Here is a 5,475-nt window from a genome sequence, read left to right as displayed (position 1 = left end):
GATGGATGTGGGGAAGTAGGGTTTTAACAAGACCAAAGAGCAACTTGAAGGCTGAGAGCTAGTTCAAAGTGCTTGTGCCCAAGTTCCCCGCTTGAACCAGGACGGCCTTTCCGTCCCCAGGTAAAGGCCGGCTAGGGTCCCGGAAGAGGGATGAGACTGTTGCCCAGGCAAGGACAGGGTTCCAGCGAGGTCTCTGAGAAACCTGTTTCTTGAAAGGGAAATGCCCTTTGCACTCAGGAGTCTGGGGGGAAGGAGTGTTATTTGTGCCTACAGGCCGGCATGCTTGCTCCTCTCCAGCATGCTTTCAGGGACCGCTGGTCCCATTCCCACTTTCCTCAAGTGGGAAAGACCCAAACTGTGCTCATGGGAGGGAAATCCTGAAGTGGCTTCACCTGACGGAGCCTAAATCATTTATGCTGCTCCCAAGTCCTCTAGACTACTTTCTGTTCGGTGCTCCCTGAGGGATAAATGACAAAGGATAAAGAATTTTTATAAGCAAAAGGAGACAAAGAGCCCTAGGGGAAAGTTACGAAGGTTTGGAATGCACTCACAGCTGGTACCCTCATGTTCTGGCCTGGGACAAGTCCTGCTGGCTAGGCAGAGGTTGGAGCTAGCCAGGGGAAGTTCCTCGGAGGGAGTTCATGACCCTGGTCATGTGCTGTGATGGTGATGCAAACAGCAGAGGCTTTTGGTCACTGGCATGTTTATGGAAGAATAAACCTAAAAATTCTAGTGTGAAAATAATGGTTTAGAGATAATTTATGCCAAGTTCCAAAGTTATGCACTTCAGTAGGAAGACCTTTGGCTCAGGAATCAGGAGGCCTGGATGCCTCAGTTTCTCTAGTTGCAAAACAAGAAGCCTGGTCTGCCTGGGTTCTTAACCAGGCATCCTAGATTCATTCCTGGGATTTGTGACTTGGAAGTGGAGTGGGGGGTGAGAATCACATCTTTATTTTCACCAATTTCTAATTGAAATTTAGCATTTGCTTCAATGATGAATGTAGGAAACAACCATAACAGAATTGGCCATCAACAGAAATTGACAGTATTTTCAAATCACATTACAGTTTTACAGATCTCTCAAAATGTCACATACATTCATCACTACTACAAAATTATTATAGTTATTAGACCTGATGCCAGATCTAAAGAATCTTGTGATTACTCTACCATGCATTCTTCTAATTTTTTTTAAATCATTTAATGCAATTTTATTGAGATAATACTCATATAACCATACAATCATCCAAAGTGTACAATCAATTGTTCACAGTATCATCACGTAGTAGTGCATTCATCACATTTTCATTACTCTAAAAAATAAGAATAAGAATAAAAATAAAATCAAAGTAAGAAAGAACACCCAAAACATCTCATACTCCTTTTCCCCCCCCACTATTCATTTACTTTTTGTTCCCCTTTTTTCTACTCATTTGTCTGTACACTGGGTAAAGGGAGTGTGAGCCACAAGGTTTTCACAATCACACAGTCACACTGTATAAGCTATATAGTTACATAATCGTCTACAAAAATCAAGGATACTGGACTGCAGTTCAGCAGTTTCAGGTATTTCCTTCTAGCTATTCTAGTACATTAAAAACTAAAAAGGGGTATCTATATAGTACATAAGAATAACCTTCAGAATGACCTCTCAACTCCATTTGAGGTCTCTCAGCCACTGAAACTTTGTTTCATTTCTCTCCCTCTTATGGTAGGAAGGCTTTCTCAATCCCATGATTCCAGGTCCAGGTTCATCCACAGGAGTCACGTACCATGTGGGGGCAGGGAGGGAGTAGTAGTAAATCTACCTGCCAAGTTGGCTTAGAGAGAGAGGTCACATCTGAGCAACAAAAGAGACTCTTAGGCACAATTTTGAGTAGACTCAGCCTCTCGTTTGCAGTAACAAAACTTCATGAGGGCAAGCCCCAAGATCGAGGACTTGGCCTACTACAATGGTAGTCCCCAATGCTTATGAGAATATCAGGAGTTCTCCAGGAGGGGAAGTCTTCTAATGTTTTGACAACTGTTTTAATATAATTTATTTCCTTTTTTATCCACTGTATTTTATTTTCTTAAGGGTTTTTTGGGAGGTTTTTTTTTTTGGGGGGGGGGGGGTTGGAGGGAGGACTGAAAAGTTGTCCACAAACATAGTTTACAAAGTTAGGTGTAACTTTAGGTATTACTCTAGTTCTTTGGTTTATTTTTCAGTGTATATTTATCTATAACATGTCAAAAGTAAATCTGAATTGGAACTGCTATTCTGGATGGACTCAGGCTACACATTTACACTGGGTGAGCGTTTACAACACTTTAATACTGTAGACCTCCTTACATTCACCAATTTACATGAAAAATCCTGAACACTACTTCTTATGAGGGTGCCTATTTATTTGAAGATTTTGTTTTGGCACAGTATTGGTATTACTGAAAACATATTCTCTTCCTTTAAAACAAAATTCTAAATTAGGGAATGCCGATTTTATGAAAACAGTCCTTAGAAAAACATCTAGAGTGTTAAATCTAGCCTGAACGTGCTTTGGTGGGGTAAAGCAAGTTTTTGGAGTGATAATTTATTTTGTTACAAGAGAAAGTAACTTTCTCAGTGGGACTAGATTGATGCAGTAGATTCTGTATAAAATTTTTTTTCATGGATATAAACATCACCTGTGTTGCAGAAAAAATATTAACAAAATCTTAAGGAATATGACAAGCTCATCAGGTGTATATTTTTGCTTTATATAAAATGCCCTCAAATTTAAATGTAATTACCATGTAGCAATAAGTCCACATCTCTGGATTATCTATCAGTTGGCATTATGAGAACCAAGAAATCATTTATACTGCTAAAATAATAATCTGTTATGCCTGAAAAGTGCACATGTGAAATATTGGTTTTGACATAAACCTTACAATTTAAAAAGCACACTTAAGATGATTTAATTTAAATAGGTTACCACTTTGAATACCACCTGTGCCAGATTAGATGTATTATGTCCCCCCAAACGCTATGTTCTTTAATGCAATCTTGTGAGGGCAGACATACTAGTGTTGATTAGGTTGGAATCTTTGGATTAGGCTGTTTCCATGGAGATGTGACCCACCCAACTGTGGGTAATACCTCTGATTAGATCATTTCCATGGAGGTGTGGCCCGCCCATTCAGTGTGTTGATTAGTTTACTGGAGCCCTATAAAAGCTCACAAACAGAAGGACCATAGAGCAGCTGCAGCTTAGAGAGACATTTTGGAGAATGCCATTTTGAAATATAACCCAGGAGCAAGCAGAAGACAGCCATGTGCCTTCCCAACTAACAGAGGTTTTCTGGACACCATTGGCCATCCTTCAGCAAAGATACCCTATTGTTGATGTCTTTGCTTAGACACTATTACGGCCTTAAGACTGTACCTTTGTAACCAAATAAACTCCCTTTATAAAAGCCAATCCATTTCTGGTATTTTCATAACAGCAGCATTAGCAAGCCAGAATACCACTTAAATATAATATATTGATCCAATATAGAAATTTGGATCAATGTTAGAAATGAAGATTCACTGTTTATCTTCCCAGGCTTGTCATTAATTTCATATTTATGCTATTAGATGATTTGTAGGTTTCACAGAGGAATTCAAATCTAAACATAGTTCTACTATAGTACAATATTAAACAGGCAGTTTTCCCAAGTCTAGAACATTAACGTTAATTTAGTTGTGGTGTTTGAGACTTCACAGCTTAAATCTATTATAACACTAATGAAACTATAGCTCAGGGTTTTGGAAAAAGGCTGCAGAGAAGAAACATTGTTGCTGTAATAATCCAATTAAGGAATTGTTTCAGGAATTGTTGAAAGGTGGGTGATTCTGTAGTAACTATGCTTCGGTTGCTGTGCAGTACACCCAGAAACTATTTCAACTTCCAAACATTTGTTGGATGAATATTCAGTTAAACACTTGGACACAAACTCTTGTCAGAAGATCAAATCTCTGCCATTTTTCTTGGAATATTTCTGAAAACATTCTACTCTTTCTGTTAATTCTACACATTTCTGTGCTTAGACGTCCAATGCAGTGATAGGCAATGCCAACATAGAAGGCTTTGCTTTAGAAAATATGAACCTGCAATGCCATGCCTTAAGTTGAGCTTCTAGTCTTTCAGAATTAAGGCTATTTCTTTCACATGGCATGTTCTCTTGAATGAGTGAATAATAGAGTTGCAGAAATTGAAAGGCAGTAGTAGCTTTGAGTTGCCAACGCATCTGTTCCAATACAGTCTTCTGCATTGTCATCAAACTGAAACCATGAACCTATACTGGCTTATATGGATCAAATCAGTTGCCAGTGGGCCATTCCTTTCCTCTTAAATTGATTTTACTGCCAAATAAAAGCAGTGCAGTCCAACACACTCAAGGTACTTGGGCTGTATCTTCATTTTGGATAGGAATCTGTCCAGTAAATTCACAGCTAGAGAAAATGTCTCTGTATCCAAGCCAAAGAACTGAATTAAACTAAGATCTTTTACTTTTCATTTTCAAGTCCCTTAGCCTTGCAGTCATTCTGAGGCAATTATGTGCAGATTTAACTATTCTCAAGCTGCAGATCTTTGGCCGACATCTAGACTCCTGTCCAACAGGGCATTCAGCTGATGTAGCAGTTTCTGAGCCTCAGTTATTATCAGGACCTCTATCATCCTGATCATGAGAGCGATAATCACTCTCCACAGGCCTGCTCGCACCTCACCCCACGATACAAGATCTGAGAGGCTATAAGACTCCCTATGAGCCATGGGGACTTGTGGGCAACAGGGGAGAGGCCCAGGGAGGGGGAGCTGTCCTGGGTGGTGGTCTCCATAGCGCCACCAAAAGAAAATTGCCCTCGGTCAGGGTCACCTTGGAGCAGCTATTTTATTAGTTTTTAAATGTTATTCTTAGAAGGGATCCATATGCTTCACCAGAAAGTAAAGGGATCCATAGCACAAAAAAGGTTAAGAAAACTATGTTATATAGAAATGGGTCAGAGCAGGAGAGCCTGAGAAAAGCAGAAAAGTACACCAAGGGTCTTCTGTACACCTTAAAGTCTGGTTCCACTTTAGGGAACTTTGGGTTGTGGAGAATGAAAGTAAACAACCCCCATCACAGAGACGAATGAGATCCCCTCTGTTCCAGTTTGCTAATGCTGCTGTTATGCAAAACACAGAAATGGATTGGCTTTTATAAAGGAGGTTTATTCGGTTACAAAGTTACAGTTCTGAGGCCATAAAAGAGTCTACACTAAGGCATCAGCAATGGGGTACCTTCACTGAAGAATGGCTGATGGTGTCTAGAAAACCTCTGTTAGCTGGGAAGGCATGTGGCTGGCGTCTACTATTCCCAGGTTGCATTTCAAACTGGCATTCTCCAAAATGTCTCCGGGTTTGTCTCTCTTAGCCTCTTCAGCTCTTGTGCATCTAACCTTCTGGGGGTCCTCTCTTAGTTTCTCTGCAG

General features: G+C 40.1%; 1 pseudogene; it reads right to left on the bottom strand.

The window, feature by feature from the left end:
- Window positions 1-3,816: 3,816 nt before the first annotated feature.
- Window positions 3,817-4,682, bottom strand: LOC119526779 (annotated as a pseudogene).
- Window positions 4,683-5,475: the final 793 nt, after the last annotated feature.

The sequence above is a fragment of the Choloepus didactylus genome, chromosome 2 (genome assembly GCF_015220235.1).
Source record: "Choloepus didactylus isolate mChoDid1 chromosome 2, mChoDid1.pri, whole genome shotgun sequence".
Classification (NCBI taxonomy): domain Eukaryota; kingdom Metazoa; phylum Chordata; class Mammalia; order Pilosa; family Megalonychidae; genus Choloepus; species Choloepus didactylus.
The sequence above is the reverse complement of the archived record's forward strand: the minus strand, read 5'-3'. Positions and strand labels throughout refer to the sequence as shown.